Genomic DNA, 24,161 nt, shown 5'->3' on the forward strand with positions numbered 1-24,161 from the left:
AGCCATTTACCAGGAAAGTCTAACACACGAAACTGCTGCTCCAAACTGTCCAGACTACCGCTGCTGAAAGAACAAAGGGCAACAGTGACTCCTAATAGCAAAAACAGAGAAGGGAGGAAAAAATAATTACAGAAACACGGAATCTTTTTTTTTTTTTTTTAAACACACCAATCCTCTGTAACTCTTTGAAAAAGAGTGAGGAGTAAAGAGGGGAACCTTATACTGCATAACAGGAATTTGATTTCCAGGCCTGATTGGGTTTTTTTTTTGTAATTTTGAGGCTGGGTTTCTTGTTGGTTTTGTTGTTGCTGGTGTGTGAGGGGGTTTTGTTTGTTTGTTTTTTTAAACCTAATTTAATTTGTAAGATCCTGAATCAGGAAAGAAAAAAAAAACCAACAAAAAAACAAAACAAACCCCACACTTCAAAAGATGTATTTGTTATTTCTTACTTTTCTCTTTGAGCATTTTGCAGCTATCTTCCCTCCAGATGGGTAATGAAATTCTTTCTTGCATCCAGTCCCTTTCTTTACAAGTAACATTGAAATCAGCGGAACGCAGTAGTGCCAATGAAGCAAAGTGACATGAGCAGTGAGATACTATGGGGGGGTTGTCAAGGTTCAGATTTACTCCACCGGAGATCCGTTCCCTCCCCTTGCCATTCCCCCACACACTCCTGTTTGCAAAGCCCATCGGTTTTCTATCCCTATCATTAATCTTCCAAAACGCCTGAAAGGCTCAAGTATCCAGTAGCACCAGTGTGTGTAAAAAGGGGTAAGGAATAGAGAAAAATCAAAGTTTAAGTTATGTATTTCCAAGAGGTTCTTATTCAAAACCGCAGGCAGAAGCTAGTTTTTAAAACCATGACAAATAAGTTGCCAGTATGCTCTAAAACGCACTGAGAATTACGGCCACAGGCTGTGATTTTTCTCTTAAGCACAAAACATGATAAGTAGTTCCTTACTGGCCCTGCATCTGGTCTACACCAGGAAAGTAAGCATTTGTTCCTGTAGCAGAATCTGGCTTTTGTGTGCACAGCACTGCAACATCCACAGGGCTCCACTGAAAAGTTGGAGAAAATCTCAGCTTTCCCTGAACACTGGCCAAATGAATAACACTGAATAAAAAAATGACCCATGCAGCACATTTGCAATTCAAAAGCTGATCCCTCGCCATCTCTTTCCCCTCAATTTGCTCAGCATCACTAAATTTTCCAATTTCTGGTGCAGTTTTAACAGTACTGTCATTCAGGTTCTAGAAACAGAAGCAAACTGTGGTGAACTGAGGTTTGCAATGCACAGTATCACTCTGTCAAAGAGGAAACTAATAATTAATACTTCTACTTAGCACTTAAATTCATAGAAGATTAAAGGAATTAACAAACATCTAATTTGCAACACATCTCTATGGAGAGAATAAGTTTTTGCTGCCCCCAAAGCAATGAAGTTAAACGATTCTCCCAAAGCCAAAGAAAAGTCTGTGTCAGAGCCAACACCAGGAATAAGAGCTCATCGCTCCCTCAGTGCTACCAAAATCACAGTTATTTTGTGCTGGCAATTCTCTCACTTGGACTGCTTATTCTTCCCACCAAGGCCCTCCTTTGGATTTAGAAGAAAACCACATCTCCCCTATATTTGCAGATGGCAGCTATCTTCAGATGCTTCCGACCTTCGCAAGCAGCCGCCGACGGGAGCGGAAGCACTGCGGCACAGGCGCAAACCCACGCCAAGGTTGTCACAGCCTCGGGGCAGCCCGCTGCACGTGTACTTACAGGTAAGCACAGGACCAGAGCCAGTGGGTGGCACAGCTCCAGGCATCTGCTGGCCATGAGGTCTTGGACAGAGCCTGCTACAAGGTACCGCCTGCAGTACCGGGTAAAGGTTTTAACCGTAAAGAGCAATTCCCACGTCTTCTGATGCTGCACGAATACTTCTGCTCAAGCTTCATTTGTTCCAGGATACAAAAGTAGCTGACAATACAGAAATTACCAATAGATCTTGTGTGGGCTCCTTGCTGCCTATTTACATCTCTCAGTCTTCACCAAGGCTTTGCAGCCTTCCCCTTCCCCCACTCAAAAGCTGAAGAAATACAGCATGGAGAGCTGATGTCAGGATCAGATTATGACAGCATGAGTCATTTATTAAGATTCCAGTAATGCTAAGCTCTTTAGCAGGTGCCTTGAGACCATATTTTTCAGAGTCTAATTTCAGATTCAGACATAAGTACGTTTTATTGCTTTACCATAAACTGTCTGTCCATTGTTGCTTCTCTAAAGCCGCCTTCTGCTTGTCCCGTACCCCACAGCTCTCCTCTCCGAGCTGTGGCCACTTCTGCTCCCTCCTGGCATGCAAATAACTGCTTCGTCTAATGTAGATTTCTTTAAAGCTACAGATAGATCTTGCTTTGTCCTGCAGTATCACAATCTAACTATTTTTTCCTCTGTACTTGTTACCAATCTCTGTTTTTGACATCACTCTGGCTTACGCCACAGCTACAGGATATTGGCTACTGGCTATCAAACACAGCTTCCTTTCCTCTGTTTTTAGCCATTTTGTAATTATACGCCTCTACCTCTCTCTCGTCTCCTCCTCTTTCTGAGAGCCAGTAGCACAGACGAGAGGTACTTCAGAGGCCCAACCACGCATCCTTCACCTTCCTACCCCAGAAAGGACATCATATAGCCTAATGCTTAATTAAGGCTTAATCATAAACCCAGTTCTAAACTTCCTAATACACATCCCAGTATTTCTGCCATCTACACTTGTCAAATTGCACCGGGACCTGCAAGGTGGATGGCGGTTCTCAGAAAAGATACGCTATTCTATTTCAAAGGAAAGCCATGAATTTCCCAGCAAGGCACAAAATTGCAGACAGGTAATTTCTAACAACTGCAGCAGAAATCACGCAGTTAAAACGTCTCCAGTGGTATCCCTCTACCCCAGGGAAGCCCACAGCTGCCAGCAAAGCAAGGTAAAAACCCCCTAACTATCCTGGTTATTACCGCAAGAGGCAGGTAGGGCCAAGCTCCATTTTGGTAAGAACTGGGTAATTCACTACTACTAACTTACCGTGAACATAAATCAGTAGAGAATGAGGGATGTAAGGGGAATCTGAGGCCAAAAGTGTATCTGAAGGTACCACATCCAAGCCCTTTCCCAGTTACCTTCTGCGGAACAAATGTGACTTTTTGTATGATTTTTATAACTCCTCTAAATTTTAAAACCATTTTTTAATAAGTGGTTCCAGTCCTTTTATTTATTTCAAAGTTTATTTGCCCAAATCTGTGTCAGACTTATCTAAATTTATTTGTGCTCGAGCCTTAAGAGGACTGGGGGTGGAGGAAGCAGACACAGTAAGCGGCTCAGCCTCTCAAAAGGAGCGTGCCTTTTTGAAAAGCCATTTATCATATGAGCTCGTCACTTCTTCCCAGAATCTCATGTTTAACTCCAGTCATGAAATGCAAAACCCAATGCACTTTCATCCAATCGAACCAGCAACTTCCCCTCTCTGAGGAGATTCCAGGGATACTGATGGGTCTGTGCATTTGTAGGCTCAGAGGAGTTTCAGAAGGAGAAAACGGATGGATGGAAATGCCAAAGAGATTCAGATAATCTTCCGTAACACAGCCTGCATTCAAAACAAAAGTATTTCAAGAAAGACTGAATAACTGGAGCACATGGTTCTGTTAGTAATAATAATAATAAAAAAAAACCCAAAACCAAAACAAACCCACTGCTGTAAAAGTCAGTTACTCTGTAGATTCCACGGTACTTATACTGATTAACGTTTAATATCTCGCTTCAACATGCATCTTCTTGATACCACAGAGGGAAAAAAAAAAAATCTTTGTATTTTCACTGAAATCAGGAGAGCTTTGCAAATTAGTATCAGCTGTCAATATAGCCCAAATAAAACCACAGCAAAAGAGCAAAGAAAAGAACATGCTTCTTAATTGCTGAAAGAGAAAAGAAACTAATGAACTGTGCAATGTTTAGACAGAGGTCTCACATCAAGAACTGCTGCCCCAAATGTATACATCTGCTAACAAAAGCAGAAGTGATTATCATAGTGAGTGTTGAAAAATGACATTTTTAAGACCCTGGACTCTCCTTCACAATATATACAACTGCCAGTGCCTCCAACAGAAACTCCATATAAATACCAGGAGTCGGAACCGACTTCTCAGACAAATGTTTGTGCGTTCTATCAAGTTGGGACAAAGCCAACATTTCTTATGGAAACATTTTTGGTGGTCTTGGGCAAAGAACGTGTTTACTTTATAGCAGATATAACCAAAAATACACTGTGCTGCAGCCTCCAATTATCTTGTTTGGAATAGTTTGAGGCTCCTCAGGCTTCATTGCTGTTATTTTCTTTATTATACAGTGAAAACGTTGCTGCTTTTCCTGTAATTTGAAAAGCAGCTATTTCAAGATTTGACATCTGTGTGTGTACCTCCCCCGCATGGATAACAAGATCCAGGGTGAAATTTTCCAGAGTGCCCGTCTCCCATCTTCAAAAGCAACCTGGGTACTTAAGACACAGATCGATATTTTCCTTGAATTACACAGGCCTTTAAAGCCTTCCATTAATTCCACTGGCTCTACATGATCTTGCTTTTCAAGCTGCTTTAACAGCAACTTGGATATATAATTATTTGTACAATGAGTACTAATTAACAGCATACCACAAATAAGGGGACCCAGTCCCACAAACGCTCACACTTCCGCCCAACATCCTCCCCCACCCCGAGCCCCTCCGCAGGGACGTCCTTTGGGATCCGCTCAACAGCAGAGCTACAGATGTGCTCAGACGGCTCCATGACGAGGACCTGTTCTTCATTAAGGCTGATCAACTTTAAAGGAAATGCAGCTTGCTTGCAAAAACTTCAGTCTGGGTTCCTCAGCCTTCAGTCTCTCCCTTTCTCCCAAACAATTAACCACCTCTCTTTTCCACCCGAGCTTTCCCAGCCTCCGAGCCGCTCTGGCATCCTGCGAGCTGCTAATGAATCAGTTCTGCATGAATCATTTCCCATGTGCAGCCTGCGTATTTCGTCACAGAGCAGATTCTCACAGACTTTCCTCCTGGGTCCCGATGACAATGAGCTACCTCTGCTACTAAAACCAGCCTTGAAGATTCCACCAGGAGTTAACAGAAGGTGTGTGCCGTGCGAGCGAGGTGAAAAGGGTAGTGGAAGAAGGCTGTGTTAATTTTACAACTCTGACTTCCTTAATTATGAGTCACCAGCAATTCAGGAGAAATCCAGCTTAAAAAACAAACCTAAAAGAGTGTGATGTCTTAGGGGAACGCTGCAGATTGGAGATGAAATGCCTCATTAAAAGCCCACAGAAGTTAATATTTTACAGTCTCTTATGTCTGTAATTACCAGTGAAATCAGAGACTTGAGACTCTGCAAGAGTTTGCGTGTATTTGGAGGAAAACTTTGAAAACTTCTCTGTCTCATAATCAGGTTTTACAACACATCTGAGGAGGGTGAGGGAAGAGAGGAGGTGGTGTTACGGGCTTTTGGTTTGTTAGTTTTATTTTGGGGGACTGTTCCTATACAATAAGAGGAGAGGGTTATTTGCACCAGAGAGGTGGAAAACGCTTCGGCTGAGATATCTTTTTTTCCCCACCAAAATCTCTTAACAGCAAAGAAGGAAGCCATGTACGTGGCCTACCTGAAAGCTTCCTTTCTTCTAGTAAACCTGCAGATCAGTTGAAAGGGTTTTTTCTCAGGCTACCACTTGCAGCCTAATAGCAGAGCAGACGTGCCATGCAGCCAGAGAAAGTCACTCCCTCAGCCATCCCCTCCGGCCACGATAATTATCTGATTCATGGAAGCCCAATTCTGCTTTCCTAAAATACACAGTATGATTAAAAAAAACACACTGAAAAACCTTGAGGAAAGGGGACGTGAGGGGAGAACACCTTCCCCATGCTGCGAGGCACGAGGAATTCCCTTGCTCACCAAAAATCAGACTTTTGCACGCTGTTGCTCCCTCTGTGAGGACGCCCCATTTTCCCAGCAGGATCTGCAGCGCTCACTATCTGTTTGAAGGAAAGCAGTGCTAACACAAGCGCAGATGTTTTCCCTCGATCCTTCACTCTCCCTTGCCCTAAACTGCACCAGCTCTGTGCTGGCAATATGGCTGGAGCAAGGATGTAAAATTTCAATGCTGAGCTCTGACTAATGCAGGATGTGTGGGAGAGCGGCGCAGCGGCATGAATAACAGCTCTACAAAGCACGTATCGGTATCACGCTAAGTCATTCTTATCATCCAAACAGGATCTCGAGCTTGTGCGTGCACAGTACCTTTCCTGTAAAGGTTTTATCATGACTATTGCTCGCATGGAAATCCAGCTGGTATGACATAGAAAGGAGCAGGAAAAAGCAAGTAGCCAAAATCAACATAAACAGATACCTTATTTTCATGTAAATGTCAGTAGGAATAAAAACTTGAGGCAAGAAGTGATTAAAGAACAGTCCAGAAAAAAAACACCACGAAAACAAGTCACCCTTCAACCACCACAGGAGACAGAACTGTTCCCAAATGAGATGTTTTTCAAAAGTTTTCCATGAGGTGTCCATAATGAACAGCTGAAAATATCAACTGCATCAAAACTCACATTTAAGTAACAGGGAAACATTTCAAGCAGCTTTCCTGTTGTTATCTCCCCCTTCCCTCCCTTCTAAACTAAAAAGAGTACTTAATATTCAGGTCCTGGGAACCTCACTGGAGAAATGCTTAAACATTAAGCTCAGACTAGAAGCAGATCTAGAGCTTGCCAAGGAGAGGGGAACCAGGAGGGAAGCAGACTCACAGGTCAATATTAGTTTGTACTTGAAAAAGCCAGAGCACATTTTAAAGCTGCTTTTGATTTTCATGCCAACTTCACATCGGCCTCTGTCAAACGTTGGCAGAGCGGGGTGACGCAGAGGAACGAGCGCCTGGCATCTTTGGCAGCTGGTCCAGGGTGACAGTGACACTGCCAGCCACTATCAGCTAAATTACGGAAAACTATGAGCAGAATTCCAGAAACAAGGGAGGTTTTCCTTCCTCATTTTCTTTTTGGCCCCTCTTGGCCGATGCCTTTAATGCCAGCCACACAGGAGTCTGGCTGGGCTGTGGTGTGTGGTTTTGGAGCTCACAAAAGGGGCAAGGAATGCTGTTTGGGAGCACAGCTCTCCTCCTCCTCGCTCCCATCCGGCAACCACACAGGCTTCTCTTTCCTAGGCCTCGTATCACCTTGCCATCTGGAAACCTTCATGAGGAATAATGCTAGATGAAGACTGGAAGCTCTTTAAAGCCACAGGAGAGATCCTTTCTGGTCTGCAGCAGTAGACCAGCATCCCTCTGCTGTGACCTGAAAAGGGAATCCACAGAAGACAAAACTATTTTCAGTTCTTCAAATTCTGAAGTGTTTTCAAAACTATACAAGTGTACAAACAGATCTATCTTCGAGATGGGAGTAACACTGAACCGTGGCCTAACGGCTCACAGCAACACTACAGCACATACATGGCCAACACGAAGACCACCGCCATTCACACCAAATCAAAGCTTGAGGGAAACTTTAGAAGCAAACTCTACTAGCTCTCAAGATGAAATGCAGAGAGGAGACCTGAGAACACCACCTAGCTTCTCTAGAACAACGCGATGAGGCATAGAGGTTAACAGTCAATTATGGTTGTCTTCTCATGTCTCCTTCTCAGGAGCATAACGCACTTACCAGGTCCCTCGGTCAGCAGTGACTCAGAGAACAGAGAGCCTTCCAGTGAATCACTCACACATTTTTAAGCACCCTCCAGGTCTTGTTGATTGGGAGATGTCTCACTACCTACACCTTCCCTAAATACTTACTGGGCTGTCCAAGGCATGAGAAAGAGTGAGAGAAAGCACGCAACCAAGGGTGCCAAAGAGCAGGCAATCCCCTCTGAACGCTACAAAAAGGAATACGAGCCACACGCACATCTAGCACCATTGCTCATGCCTACAGCAAGTGAATACAGGCACAAGCTATATGGAGACAGGGAAACAATGGGATGTCACAAATATTTGATTTCACAAGTCAAGACAGTTTTCTTTCCCCTCCCCTCATGACTAAGCCTTGGGTCCACACACCCACTCCATCCTCAAAAAACAACTCCATGAAATAAATTTGATCGCTCTAAAACACACACAGGCAATGACCAATCATGCTTCCTCCTCACGGCACTAAGTCTATTTACTAAGAGTCTGCACCCACTGTCTGCTCTGTACGGAACAGGATCCAACTCCCTCTCTCCACGAGACATTAAACACTAGCAAGTCCAGCTCCTCTCCATTTTCCTTATCCCATTCCCAAACCTCCGAGTCTGCTTGCCCAGATAAACTTTCTGAAATCACTCCTAGCTGCTCCCAGGGAAAGGACACTGCAGTGCTGAGTGTACTGTGGACCAGAATTGATCCCAAAACAACGCTCAAAAGCATGGTAAGGAAGTGAGAGTGGTGGAGTGTTCCACAGAGATTTCTGCCTTTCAGTGAGTGAGAGCACTGGTAGCACTCCCTGATTCACTGCCTCCCAACATCCCGCCGAACTTACTAACTTAGGCTTCGTGCCATGCCTTTCCTCTAACACACTGCTGCTGCGCTGGCTGGGCACTGCTGACAAGGACGCTGTCTACAACCGGAGGCAGAAGACCCAGATTTCATCCCCATCCTGGCTCAGACCTGCTGCATAACAGCGATGTTAAACCTTACTCTAGAAACCTACCCACCATCTGCAACCACTGCTCCACACCACCTCTAGTAGCCTCCCCAGCTGCTTTTTATTTTGTTCACTACTTGTACCTTGATATATTTTCCTGCACAACATTTAAGAAAACACACACACAAAAAAAAAAAAAAAACAAATCCCACCAAACAAATTAAGATCTACCTCTTCTTTTTTTCTCTGCAACCAAACCAGCTTGCCTGTCCTTATGTCATCCCATCCAACCTCTTCCTCCTCTCTGGCACATCAGACAAATATCTTGTTCCTCCAACCCATCAAAAAACACAGCTGCTAAAATTATCATTCTGACCCATCAATCACACTCCTCTCTTAATCCGTCCGGTATCTTCTACAAGGTATTAAGTTCAAACAGCCTAAAGCCTTGTCCTCAAGGCACTCCAGCCCTCTTTATATCTCACATTTGAGAGCTCATCCCAACTGCAGCTCTCCCTCTCCTCCCAAATCCCTTGCCCAGACTGGACATCCACCACGTGCTTCCCCTCGGCTTCTCCTTCCCTCCCTCCCCTGCTCCCTTTCCCCTGCCTCGTGCAGCTTTCAGCATTACTGGGGCACAGAAAACCTTTCCAGCCCTGATGAGATGGAAGGTTGATCCTTCACTGTCTCATTTCTTTGGAAAGGTCAGTTAAATGGAGTGCATCACACACTATCAATAGGATGCAAGCAGACAAAATGGTTTACAGGGAGGAGATAGTGCAAAAATATTAAAGTAATTAATACAGCCCACGGTTACAGCTTTCTCTGGATACTCCCATGAGTACTGTCTTGCATCTTCTAGACTGCCAGCTATTCAGTACATGGACAGACTGTATTTTTACCCCCTTCTAAAGCAATAAGCACATTCTTGGCAGCTAAATTATTAATAAGGAACAAATGGTAATTGATTTATAGATGAGCCCGAAAGAGAGGATTTGCCTCCTTCAGTCCTCTAAGTCACCATGCGCACACGGCTTTGTCCTGGTTCCATCCCCTTCCACAGCGTATCCAGCTCCAAATTATCTGTGTTTACGTGACCTCTTTAGCTCTGTTGTATCTGACCACTGACCAGATACTGCAAAAGAGAAACAAAGTGTTTATTGTTCTTTCTGTCTCTCTTTCTTCTCAGCGGGCAAGAAAATGCTTAACTGGATTAGCTCTTAAGATTTTATTTTTTATCCATTGTGAGTTTGTGAGTTAAAAAAAAAAAAAATACTCAAGGAGAAGATGAGTTTTGCATTCAGGCTCTGAATACGCTGAGCTTGGGGAATTACCTCTCTCTCTGCTGGTAGAAAGTTCCACAGCTCCGGCCCAGCTCTCCACACCAGCAGCATCTGTCCCGCTCCTTTGAGCGCTACTTTCTCACATTTCAGCTCCAATACTGGCAACAACAATCTTTGCTCCTGCTTTGCTGAATGAACTGCGGGTTGCTGGGTAGGTCTTCCCCCTGCTATGAACATGAGCTTACTTGTAAGAAAAGCTTGAGGAGCAGCCCCTGAGAGCAGCTACTCCCCAGGCTGTTCTGTTTGTTGTAATTAACAGCATCACACACACTTCCTATTTGCTTTCATAACACTCGCCACAGTTTGTTTGGCACGAAGAACCCACCAGCAGTCAGCTCGCCACAAACGCAACCTTTTGAAGGCGGGTCCGTGGCTTTACTGAAAGCAAGACAAAGTTTGTTTCTAGAAACATTATGGAGATGCCATGTAAAACGTAGCGCTGCTGCTTAAACGCTGGCTGAATCCCAGACAATGGGAACTCTTACACGAGGCAAAAACAGACCTTCAAAGGCTCGTAGGCAAATATACTGTCACTGAATATTTTGTCATGGAAGCGAGAGCCTAAAAATATAACACGAGCAGATAATGCACTGAGACAGGCCAGCGCACATCCTGTCTTTACTCTGTAAACACCACAATGCGAATTGGCACTATTGTACAGATCAGGCCACCCATACAAAAAGTAGGACAGTAGTTTGTAATAAACTGCAGCCTTCATCCCAGAGCCGCTACGCTCCTCGCCCCAGATATCTTGCTCTACACTGGAGGAACAAGAAACCCGGTGGGAGAGCTGGCTCAGCCTCCGGCACCGGCAGGCTGCCGGCCCCTTGGGCAGCTGAGAGGCTCACGGCTGCTGGGGGCATGGGGAGGAGGTGTGGAAGGAGGAAATGGTGTTACCATCCATTTTCTGATAAGGCCAGCACCCGCAGGAGCACCGCGTCTTGCCCGCAGCAGGAAACCCAGCTTTGAGATGTGCTGACTCACTGCAGCGCGGCTCCTCGCGCTCGGCATTGGTTTGTAAGTCTTCTAAAAACACTCATCCTCTTTGTTAGTGAAGGGCTGTCGCTATCTCCTTTCTCTACACAGAAACCAAAGCAAAACCAGAAGTGCCTCGGGTAACCCGAAGACATTATATTCTGCATTCCTTGTTCCCATTTGCAAAATATGGGCTTGAAGGGGGAAATATTTTGTTTAGCATAAAGGAGAACATGGTAAAAGCCATTCCAGACTGAAAAAAAGTGAAGCACTGGGAGCACAGTTCTCCACCAGAGGAAAGTAAGATTCATTTCTTGTTCTAGTAGATGTAGTTTAGCTAGATTTGGGTGAATTAGACCAAAGTTCTCAAACCCTTCAGATTCCTTTTAGGTCTTTTATTCTTATAAAAATCCTCCCTGCTGACCTCAATGCTTTTCTATAAAATACATGTGACAGGTCCCTTTGTGGAAGTATGCAAGGCCACTGGAAACACACCCGAGGTTCGATACCACAAGAACGGATGCCAAACTTTAAAAGCATTCAACGTAGTTAGGCAGAACAGTCCCTAAAACAAAAAGCCATAAACAGTCCTTGGGTATAACACCACACACGATCACTCAGTCTAGTCTTCTCTCAGAACCTCCAATGTGCCCAGAGCTATGTAAAGTTCTGAGGCGTAAAAGGGTATTCAGAAAGGCAAACAAAAGCAGGTTCCCAAAACCTGAATGGTTAGCTACCTTCCAGGAAGGGAATGAGCAGAGCCATCCAACCGAATAGTGTGCGCTCATCTGCACACACAACGAATTTAGCAAATTCCACTCCAGACCTCCAGATCACTGACTTTTGAGGATGCTAATTGTTTTATGGTAGTAGCCACTAATCCCCACTAAACCTCAATCAAATATCAAGGCTAATACACAACCAGTATGAAAGAGAAAGTCCTTGACCCAAAGAGAATGTGATTTCCATTTACAACAGGATGCAACAGGTAAACAAAACGGACAAACAGGAAGGAGCGGTTATCACAGGTGCGGTTATTACACACCAGAAGTGTGAAGCGGCTTCATGGGGAAAAGGAATTAAAAACACCACCACCACATTCTTCCTCCAGCAACTAATCAGATTTTACTTTCAAAACATGTGTGCTAAAGTCCAGGTGGGCAAATCTGGGAATCACTTTGTTTCTTTTTACATGTAAGGAAAAAAAAAAGAGGGGAAAAGATGCTCAAAACTAAAAATACACATTTTTCTGAAAATCACAGAGCAGCATCAGGAAGAGGAGGCTGTGGGGAAATACGTGTATCAGTAAAGCAAAGAGCACCAACCCTTTCTGCTTTCCTCTGCAGATCATCCTTGATAAATTAACATTACTCCCTTTGGGATTTTTTAAAATCTGTTCTTTATTATTACTCCTATTTTTAAGGAAGATAAGGTTGTCTCTGGTTTTGAAACTTCAACAAGGGCCACACACTCCCACACAGAAGAATTTCACTGCTATAAAAGCTCTGGCTGCTCAGCTAGCTACTACTTTGTAGCTCTGGTGCAATAAAAAAGCAGCACGGACCGCTGCAAGAGGCACTAAGACCCCGAAACGTTGCTGGATGCACACTGCAGAGAACACAAAAACACAACTTACAACTCACTTGCCCCCAGAAGCTGCTGAGGGCTGAGCGGTATGCCTGCATACCACGCAGCACACGTCTGCTTATACAAAACTTCTGTAACTTTGCCATGGGTGGGAGGAGCGGGAGGGCTGCATGCGGCTGTGCGGGCAGGACCAGCACCTGAGACTCAGCACCACTGCAAACAAACACAGTTACACATCAGTAATAGCATGGGTTTAAGGCATTTATCTCTCAATAAACAGCAATAACATGGAAAATAAAGAAGTGGCATTGGATTTTCTTGAGCCAGATCCTTCAGATTTAAAAAAAAAAAACAACAAACCCAAAGCAGACAAGGGCTGGAGAAGGGCCAGGGCGCATACCAGCAGCAGGGGAATCCTTACGTGACCAAGGCTGCGGCTGGTGCATTCCTGACTCATAAGCTAAGGTGCATCCTGCGGCTGCGTCAGGTACCGGATTGGCAAAAGCATTCCCTCGTAATGGCTTCTTAATTGTTTTCTGACAGCCATGACACATTCTCCAGAGGGCTGTGAAGCCAGAAATCTGGAAGATGGTGTGCCATTTGTCACAAACAAGCACAGAGCAAACCAGCCACCTGCTTCCCGTCTGCGCCTCGCCATGCTCACCTGCTGATGTGTTCAGAAAGCTCTAAGTGTGGTCCCCAGTGAACACTTCCTCGTTACCCACGTTGGTGCTCCAGAAACACCCCAATAGTGTCACATTTAAGCGTTTGCTAGACTTTGTGCATCACCTCCATTAATTTAACTCTTAAATCTAAGCGTATACTTAGAGGGCTCTGCAGAAAGGAGACGCACTGAGGAAGCCCTTAAATGCTTTGCTCAGTTGGGATGAAAGAGACTTCGAAATCTCAAAACACTGCTGTTATCTTAGATAATGTAGTGTTTATAAAAAAATACGTCAATATTTTCTTTTGTGAGCAGCTATTACTTCAACCCCAGTAGGCAATACTGTCTAATGTACCTCAGGGCAACAACTGTGCATGCTTATTTAAAGACAATATTCACCTCTGCTCTGTTCTCAACTCCTGTCTGAACAAAAGTCAACACATTGAGCATTTTGCTTCCTGCTGTAAAGATTCAACAACCGTAGGCCTTGTCTGTGAGATGAGGAAAACCAACATGGAATATTATGTGTCACTTCCTTCTCACTGCACGCAGACCTGGGCCGCGCAACGGGGCGCGTAAAGGCGCTCGCCTTTCACCTAAGCTTTCACACACAATAAATTAAGAAGGGTGGGCCTTTACTCAAAGCGACTTTTCTTTAAAGCTCTATATTAATCAAATCCCCTCAGAACACGTTCATTTAAATGTATTTAATTTTACTTCGGGACTGATAATAGCACAAGTGTATTGCATCATCTTCACCACAACAGTAATGCCTTTTAAGTTTCTTTTTAGTAGCTGCCTCAGACGCGCCTTAGATAATTTTGTTGGCCAACTGAGGACTAATGCAAGACATATTCTGTGAATAAATGCATTTCCAGAGCCTCAGTCTCAGAAGGTGATTTTGCAAATGGCCAATGAGAAGTGCCTGCTTTGAAGTGTTCCTGGAATCAGTTAGAGTTGCTTAAACTGCTGATCAAATTCTACCAAAAAAGGCTTAGAGAAACGTTACTTCAGACTAGGTTTATCTTTCCTATAAATGCAAACTACTGCATTAAACCCAGAACTTTCCCCTATGAAATATGCACTTTCACAGCTTTGGAGTATTTAACCGAGGTGCTTAAAGTCAACATTTAATTTTCTTTCCTGGAACAGTTGAAAAAATTTAAAGCCAAACTTCACTGAACGGAAAAGGTAACTTCAGAAATCTTTCCCCTAAAAATAAACGATGGAGTTACAGCAGCCTGTGTGAAGGACCAGTTCTGTTACTCGCCGTGATACAGGTTTAACATCACTCCACTCTACTGTACTCTATAAAGGATTTTTTTAGCCAGTAGGTCTCCTGGTTTTTTCCTTCATCCAAAAGGCTCATTCTCTCTGGGCCAAATACAAAAAGCTTAAGTCAGTGAGAGCTCACTTGGCTTTGCACTGCTCAGCACCACGTGCAGCCACCGCACAAAGCAGGCGAGACGCTCAGCCCCATCCTGCGCTTTCGCACAGCATGGCCAACAGAAGACACAAGGCAAGCTTAGGAAGGTATAGCTAATGATTCCTCCACCTCCATTTCCCAAGGAAGGGCAGCCAGCCCCATGCCAGTCCCTCCCAAGAGTGCGCGGGACACACCTGAGTGCGCGAGCAGCTGGAAGAGGCCAGTGCAGCTCTGGAAAGCTCTCAGCAGCCATCTCCAGCCCATGTAGGGATTGCTCCGCTGCAGATGACTTCAGCTTCTCGATGGTTCCTCCACAGCTGAGGATCTGGGCCAGGGAGTGCAAGAGAGGGAAACACTGCTGCTGGGCAAGTGCAGATTTCTGCCTTGGCAGGGGAGAAAATGAGGCTTGTTCTGCTCTGTGGGAGCTGCTCGGTGCTCGAAACCCCCATTTACTCTCATGCTTCAACAAACTTAATTTGATTGTACATCTTCTTAAGCAATCCTGGCCCAAGCTTCCCAAACTCATCTGGATTTGTACTTCAGCCACACTAGTGAAATCCCAAAGTGTACTCTGCCCAAAACTCAGCACAGCAGACTGCAGGAAATGCACAAGGTTATTTCTGTCATATCATTCTAAAAATGGTCTGCCTGATATTTTGGGGAGGCAACAGAGGAACGGAGACTGCTACATAGAAGGATTCATTACATCTCTTCTTTAAGATTATTATGTTCTACTTCGTATGTCAAAGTCTACTTTGACTTACATTTTACACAGAATGTTTACAAGATGTGTGGGCACGTTAAGTGATATATATACATATATTTTAAACTTGATTACTACCCACACACAAGGAGTCGGAGTTACTCTGTACACAACGTTCCTTTCACAGTAAGAATGCCAGGACTTTCCATGTGCACTACTGCTTAAGAACGGCATTCCTAGCAGGTCTTAATGCATCTCAGTGACGACAATAAGCTCCCAGCACTGCTTCAAATCCTATCTGAGGAGAACACGCACCTGCAAACACCACGGAGGGAAGCCATGAGAGAAGGAGCTCACAGACAAGGCAAATCAGCAGCCATCTCAAAGAAAGCACACGACGGTGCTGCCAACTTGCTCTCAACGGAACATTCAGTTTTAAAAGGCTGTGGAAGAGAGCTTTTCAAACATCTCCTTAGTGAAACCCCTCCTAGGCCCTTTCCAGTTGGCAGTGCAGGAGTGGGGCTGTCACTCCACCTTGGATGGCATTATTTCTCGGGCACACGCCTTTGCTTCTCTCATTTTGTGGTGGTTTTCCTAACATTATGCTTTTACAGGAGAGTTTTGCAGTAAGTTTGAGGGAAATGACATCACCAGCCCTCAGTTCAATCAGCTTAATACAGAAAGTGGCCTTCAAAGAAGCTTTTGAAAATACATTTTTGGTGGCTTTTTAGCATTTAAAAAATGCTTGTGCATCCAAGCCTATCAAATCATATAAAGAGCTTCCAATTCAAACATCTGAACGCTGACACATATTCATTCTCTGCGCTGCTAATTAACCACAAGCTGATTTCCTTCAGCAGTGTGTTTATTTTCGCAGTACGGCTGTCCAGAATCCACTCTCCAGAACACAGCAATAATCAGGCTTCAGAAAACAAATAGCTATGTTCACTGCTATACCAAAGAAAAAGCCCAAACCCTTTGAATCAGTGTTTTGGCTTCTATTAAGAGCATAAAAGGTTACAGGCTCTGATCAGACAAGTCTCCTCTTATAAAGGAAATATCTCTTAAGAAGCTGATAATGACCATTTTTGCCTCTTAGTAGATTAATTAGGCCAAGAGTGGCATGATACAGCAGAGGCAAAGTTAAAACCCAAAATATTCGGTGATCCAGGCGCAGATTCCCATCTCTAGGATGCTCCTGGTTTATAAAAGAGCAGTAAGAGGTGGGACTAACGGACACTGCGGAACCAAGTGGGCAACCAGGAGAGAGCAAGGGCACAGGGCTGGAGGGAGGGAGGCTGCAGCATGTCACAACTTGTCTCCAGAAAAAGAAACTAAACCCCAAGAGAGTGTACAGTTCCCTGAAACAAACCCAATGAGCCCTCTAAAATGAAATCTAGAAACGGAAAAAGGCACAAACACACAGACAGGAAGGCGAGAAGCACAATGGGCTTTTTTTTAAAGGCGGCGATAAAGCACTTGTGCCAGCACAAAAGGAGTGAGGAGGAATGAACCCATCTATCGGCACCGGGAAGCAGGTTCTAGTGGAAATGTAAGTTCTGGAGATGATCAAACCAGAGGCGCCTTGAGAGCAAGCTGCCCAGCAAGCAGCACTGGCCTGGCTGCGTGATAGGAAGGAGGGCTCAGCTACCTTGCTGCTGGCATCATGTGTACGCAGGCTGTGCGGGCAATTATCGTTATCTCTGAACCACTGCTTGGCACTCTCCTCACTCGTGGTATTTATAGCTTGGAACCTCAACTTTTTTGTAATAATTAATCCTTAAAAACAAAAACTCTTAAGTCACATTTAGCGAGGGACTTTTAAAGCCAGCAATAAACAATTGGCACCTACTTCATAATCCTGCATTATGAGCCTTGACTGTCAGCTTTGCATGGGTGCCGAAACAACACAGTGGGTGTTGGCTTCAGAAAATGGGGGCTGCAGAACAGAGATTTCTCAGCACAGCGACCAAAAGTGCCTACCGGGAAATTAACCTCCATCTGGCTGTGCCACTCCAGGAGATACCTTAATACTTCATTTTCTTTACTTCTGCAGAAAACTGACACTCTCTTTGCAAACGCACAGGGCAGCTGGGTCCAACTCAACTCTGCTGTCATTCCATTCCGTATTTTCTGTCTGTAGGTTCTCTTTGATGCTTGTCTTTATTCTTCCAGGTAATGTCTAATATTCTTCCATGGAAAGGTCTTGCAAATGCTATTCAGAAAGATATCACATGTTTTAAATAACCATTGCTGGGTTGGTTTGTTTAATTTACATGATGAAATGATTTTTTAACAGCATTCCACGATAGGCTGGCAGACAATGAAATGCTAATGACTGAGAAAGAAGGGTGATAAACGAAGGTCAGTATCACCATTAGCAGAACTGGTACTAATAGGTGGCACGATACTGAAAATATCAAAGTGTATGTTCTTCATCGACGAAAAATGCACACTTCCCAGTATTGATGCCCAAGGGTTACCCCAAAGATCACAAAGTAAAAGCAACTTGCATTACCAAAAAGCCAAAAGCCCCAATAAACCCTAAGCACCCAAAACAACAACAACAAAAGGAATGAGCCTTGCTAAAAATGGATGCTTTGACCTCATCAAATCTGTGGGCTGCATGTATTCATTCACCACTTCTTGTGGGAACGCATTCCTGAAGAACAATCCCTCCTTCATGTGGGGTGTTACCAGTTAAAACAATTTAGGAAGACGTTTTTTATTCTCCTTGTTCTTTCTACCACCAGTTGTTATGCATGTTTTGTTTCTGTTTATGCAATCAAGTCCTTTCACTCGTTACCATGATCTAACTACGGTTACAACCAACATATGAGCTTAATGTTATACGCTGGTAGACAAGCAAGCACAAGATCGTATTTCAAGCTGGCAGTAATCCCATACAGAACTTCAACTTTCCTTTTGCCCCAGCAAGGTATTTCTGCTGACAAGGCACACAGACACAGATGCATTTCAGCCCTGCACGTGGTAGAACATCTCACCGTTGCGCAGCTCTATTTTGCCCCAGCCTGGTTTTGCACAGCTCTAACTCTTGGTTGAAAACTCGGAACGGGAAACCTCAAATCCTTTATCTTCTGTTTTCACCAAGTCAGGCCTGAAATCTTCACTGGCACAGCAATGTCAACTGAAGTGTGATTCTTGTAATCATTTTTCACCAAAAGCCCTACTGTTGATGCAGTGGTATCAGCAAGACTTCTTTTTTTACTTCTGCTGAAGCCTCTGGCTCTGCGAGGAGCGAGCACTCTCCCTGGTTTCTTCACCAGCCCAGCACTGAGTATGGCTGCATACCGTCTTAGTGGTAACCAATTTCAGAGACATTTTGAGTTTCCATCACATTCACTGTCAGCTCAAGGAAGAACACACTCCAGGAGGGGCGGCAAAATGCTCAAGCTTAGTAGAGTCCTCCTTTTTAAGGGCAACCATCTTCCACTACCTTTTGCTGTCATAATGTGGTTCTACTCATATGTGTAAGACAAAAAGCCACCTGAAATGTCAGACCTTCACCAGCAGGAGATGACTTTGCTGCACATGCCTCTTGAAACTCTTAGAGAACTTCTTGGCAAGTCAGGATATACACTGATACAAGATCCTCTGTACTGTGAGGGCACTCTCCCATGAGACAGTTCTACAAAATAATTTACCAAAATTATCTGAGTGAAGTCACTGAGACACCAAATATTTTGTCAATAAAATAAAAAAAAACATTCACCATTCCAAAATACAACTCATTAGCTGTACTTATTTGCCTTAAAAATACCTTACCCAACAAACATGTTTATTCACTGCTCTTCTACTAATCTGCTCATGACTCTTCGCAAGTCCAGTTTTGACTCCCTTTCTCCTGAAAACTTGAATTAATTTATTTTTTTTTAAGAAAACCGAAGTAATTTAGAAGCTCAAGTTGAAAATTCTGCTCCTTCCTCCTCACGTGACCTGCAAGGTATCTAACACTTCTCCAACTGCTGGCATACCTCCTGGCACATATTGGCCCATTATGACTCCGTATGGCATTAGGAGATATTTTGCACCAGAATAATCCTAACCTAGCCACTTTAGGAAGCAGTTTAGGTTTTATGTCAGCTTTCTCTATGAACTATGCAGTCCGCTCCCTCCCACGCCTAAATGAGGCAGGGATTCATTCTGTTATTCCCCAAGAGAAGGCAGGAAAGGAAAGGTGGGATACACGAGGCAACTCTCAAGAGCGCCTTACCTTGTCACACAAATCCAGTTCAAGCAGAACTACTGCTGAATAAGAAGTTACAGCTGCCCATGACTATGTCTTCTCTTATTCTAAAAAAAGTAAAGCTATGAGAAAGGGCAAGTGGAGAAGATGACTGTGCCTGCTACCCTGCAGAGCTCAGAAGTCCCCAGAAAGGGTATTTGAGTGCTACGCCAACCGCATTTCATGCACGGCTGTGTTGGTAGGCAACTTGATTTCCCTTCCTGGCTGTGGTCACACAGCAGGCAAGGGTTACAAAGAGTCACGCTTTGTTGTTTGCCTGCTACTGCGGCATCTATCCTCCCTTGCAGCACCGGGGCAAAACCTCAGGGCTGCACAGATTGTCTTTACTCACTAATAAAAGGATGCAGCAATGCAGCCTCCGCACCATACTCTCCCCAAGCAGAAACATTGCTCATGATGCTGAAATTCTATGTGATCTTTTCACGAACATTAAGTTTTCCCTCCTTACATCACTACACAACAAAGTGGTTATAATAACCTGAAAAAGATGACTGCATTTTATATGTAATTATGCAATTATATGGTCCCCATCACCATAGCACCCAAGTGCCCGATACCCTTTTGCACAATTGTCTCAGTGCCCAAAAGAATTATTTGCTCCATTTTGAATGGAAACTGAAGCAAAAGGAGACTAATCAATCTGAAGTTATGATGAGAACAGGAGCGCAAGTCCATCAGGTCTCTGCCATGTCTAATGTTTAATGCTGTTTCCATATCATGTATGTGTGTAAACATTCTTTGCAGAAAGTAAATGCAAGAAATAATAAACTTTATCTTAGATCTCACAGTGGTAAGACAGGAAATTCTTTATAATAATTTAAACCAGTAAAGAGTAACATTTATTCTATATATGCTATTCCAATACAGACATTGCTAATCGCTTCCCTGCTTGTTACAGTCCTCCTGCCTAAAAGCTTCTAAAAGCATGTGTGTGTAGAGGGGGGAAGCGATTGTCCTGTCCTCCTCGCTATCATGCGAGCCCTCCTTGCTATCTTCTTCTTTGCACAACAGTCACTCCTGCTGTACCAGGCAGAGCCCAGGAGAGACAGATGCACACAGCCCCAATAAGCAACTCTCTCGTTCCTCTTCAGAGACTTAGGACTTAATCCAAAAGTCAAGAAGAGTTTGTGAAATGCACACGGCCAGTCATGTCTGTGCACTTATTTGCTTAGTATAACTTCAAAAAAAAAAAAAAAAAAATCTCAACCCCGAGAAAAACCGTCTCACAGTCCAGGGCTTACACGTCATTCCCACGTTGCTTCCGCAGTGAATTCTGTGGATTGCCCTTGAGCAGTCAGCCTCTCCAGGTCTCTCACAGGTCATCGTAAAAGTGAAATCCCAACACCCTCCCCTTGCAAATTATAATGTCTCTGTCCCATCTAAGCTCTGTGGTTTGGTATAATCAAATACATTTTGAATGAGTATGGAGTGAGTATACAGAGCGGCAGCCTTCTATTAATTGGCTGTTATTTAAAAAAAAAAAAAAGTTTGGAGTGTCTCTTATGGGAATTCCATTTGCTCAGTCTGTGCAGGAGGCCTCCGGAGTTACTCAGAGGAAAAAAGCTTCACTGGAGCTTCTCCAAAAAAGTAAATACAGAACCAAAGTCAAGTACCCACGTTGCAGACTTTACACTTCACCAAAAAACCTTCCCTCTCACACAGACAAACAGCAAAATTTCCCCTCTAAGGAATCAACAGAATACACATGTGAAGTACACACAGTAAAACCACAGGGGTTTGACAACCCCCTCCAAATGGCACTGCTGAAACTGAGGAGTTCATAGATCTGCACGGCCAGCATTACAGCAGACAGACTAGGGAAAAACCTCTACTCACCAACCTTTTCACCCCACCTGAGCAGAGTCCCTTACACAAAGTCTTCGAATGCACCCACGGCAGGCACCCAGCTAGCAGCTGGTGAGGCTCTGTGCTGCGCTTTCTCTCACCACGGCTTCCCCAGCGAAAGCGGGGATCTTCTGGGGACTTCCCTCCTCTCAGACTCAGTTACTCTAAACCACCCAACCACGACGACAGGGGTCCATAAGAGCAGCTTCACACTACTTCTGTACACCATATTACTCATTTGCAAATCCCAACTTAGGCCACAAACACCTCTATCTTTTGGGCTACTCTGGTTTTTGGGTTTTTTTGGTCAGCCAAGCACACAAGGCTGCATGCACAACTTGCTGGTCTTTCTCTAAATAAGCATTTGCTGTAATACAGTAACTTTTAAGAGCATTAGTAAGAAACCCCTCTATCAATTTTGGTGAAAACCAAAATACTCACTGTAAGTGACGGGAGGTACCAAGAGCAGGAGGCATCTTGCCAACGGCTTAAACGAGATCTGTAACAATCTGCAGATCACAGCACAAGCTAACAGCATGCCACCACATTACAATGAAACATCTGCACATGTTGACTCTGTCCGTGGGTCCAACACACAGTACCCTCAAAGTGAAGTGGAAAGTAAAAAGTGTAAGATAATGGTGGGCAGAACAAAGGACACATCTAGCCCCTCAGCGTTGAGCTATGAGGCAGAGAACAGGCTCTGGTTGGGATGCACCACCTCAGCTCAGGGCTCAAGGGTGAATACTACAAAGACTGGAGAGCAAGCTCTCGTCGTTAGTTCAAACAGCTTCATCTCATTAGACCGGTATGAAACTGAAGTTACAGCATGAAGTTGATCTCTCCTTTGCAATAACAGTTTATACCAGTATGTTGTGAAGAAGGTAGCTGGCATACATCTCTTCTGTAGGTTGCCAAGGCACAAGCAGACACTCAAACCTCTGATTAAAAACTCCTCTTGAAGCCAAAAGCGAAACAGCTGTACCACCTGTGAGAAAGGCAGTGCCAATTAACTCAGGAATTTCCCAGCTTGTTAAGTGTTACATTTCTTGATAGCATTTCAATGCAGAGACAAGAAATACCAACATCTGTAACAAAACTCCAAACTAGCAAAAAAAAAAAAACCACTAAACCCCCCCACACACACACAGGCATACCAAACCCAAGATATCCGTAGCAAAACAACAACAAAAAAAAACAAACAAAAACCATCCCACCAGCAGGGAGATATGACAGAAAAGTTTAATGGTTTTTAATAAGAAGCATATCTCAAGCAAAGTGATTTACCACTTAAAAGCCTAACAGTTGAAAGGAACAACAGAGTATTAATCCCAAGGGGAAGACATTTTGCTTGTATACCCTCTCTAGGAAAAAAAAAACAAACAAGAAAATTAGTGTGTTTAAGGAGATTTCTGCTTTCCTGATAGGTATCATAAAACAGACACACGTATATAACCATTTGATAGCTTGGCTGTTGTGATTTAAAATTTCTTTTTGTTGTTGTATGAACTACACAGGGAACAACTTCAAGTTTTAAAAGGGTGCCACTGACTTTCTTCCTCCTGCTCTGGTAAAGACTTTATAAATTGGATAGCGTTGCAGAGAAACTGTGTTGCAATTCCTAGGCATATCAGGGTCAGACAAAGTTCAGTCTTCCCTTTGAACTTTCTTGCCTCTGTGGGCTATAGTCAAATCCTCAGTGTTATTTTAACATGGTTTTTAAAGTTTAATTTCCTTTTTGTGGCTTTGCATTACTAACATTATTGACGTTAAAAGTGATATGCAGTCCCTTTTCATCTTTCAGAAAGCAAGGAAATATTTGCGGATTCCTCCCCCCTCCATTAATTAAAAACTCGCCTCAGCAACCCTCTTCAGCTGCTGCACAGAAGTCAATAGGAGAAATCCTTTTTCCTTCAGCGGAACTGAGATTTCTATAATCCACTCTTCCCAGGAAGGGCTTTGCAGGTTAGCAGAGCAAGAAGCCAGCGTTCAGCTTCATCAAGAGTGTTTTGAATTGGTTCCTTTTGGGTCTGAGCCTCAGTGCTTGACACACGGTAATTGAAAATAAGCAAAGCCGAGCAGAGCTTTAAACAAGGCTCAGTGTTAACCCCAGGAGCAGAGCAGTGTAAAACCAAACCAGCAAAGCTTGGCAACATTCTCCTTTAAATCAGTATCATCTGTACCCACCTAAACCACTTCGCAGCCTTCTGGAAGTTGCTGTAACACTGCAGCTTGTTTTGAGCCCACTTTTTTCCTAAAGGCACGGTCCGTTACGGGGTTCTACATCCTAGGGTCTGCTGTGTGGTCAGTTTTGGGGAGCAGACACCAAGTCAAGACAGGCACTACAGCTGGAAAATGTGGGCGCCTGCTGAGAACAGGGCCAATACAGAGGAGTGTAAAAATATGGGATCCAGAAGGCCGTTTCCCAGGAGGTATCACAGTGGCCCAGGCACCGAGATTAACCTCAGCCAAATCCAGAGCACTGAGCTTTGCTTTTTCAAAATAAGCAATAATAATAAATAAGCAATAAGTGAATCAAGTGTTGAAAAAACAATGGCAGCTGGAAAATAAAATGCCATTCTCAAACGAGTTTTATGGCTAACCTGTTCTTTTTTCACGTAGAACTGCCCTCATTCCATGTTAACGCACTTAAGTAACCTGAA

At 43.9% G+C, this 24,161-nt stretch overlaps 1 protein-coding gene across 3 annotated transcripts in view; it reads right to left on the reverse strand.

Annotated features, from left to right (window-relative positions):
• SMAD3 (SMAD family member 3) overlaps window positions 1–24,161 on the reverse strand; it is a 74,062-nt gene that overhangs the window by 23,798 nt on the left and 26,103 nt on the right. Inside the window, exon 1 of one of the 3 annotated variants that reach the window (XM_086757311.1) lies at window positions 1,769–1,905. The exons of the other annotated variants lie outside the window; for them this stretch is intronic. The gene's annotated coding sequence lies outside the window, so the exon portion shown is untranslated. Of the gene's footprint in view, window positions 1–1,768; window positions 1,906–24,161 lie in introns of those variants that run through there. 3 annotated transcript variants of the gene reach the window in all.

Source organism: Chlamydotis macqueenii, chromosome 12 (assembly GCF_036417535.1).
Source record: "Chlamydotis macqueenii isolate bChlMac1 chromosome 12, bChlMac1.mat, whole genome shotgun sequence".
NCBI lineage: Eukaryota > Metazoa > Chordata > Aves > Otidiformes > Otididae > Chlamydotis > Chlamydotis macqueenii.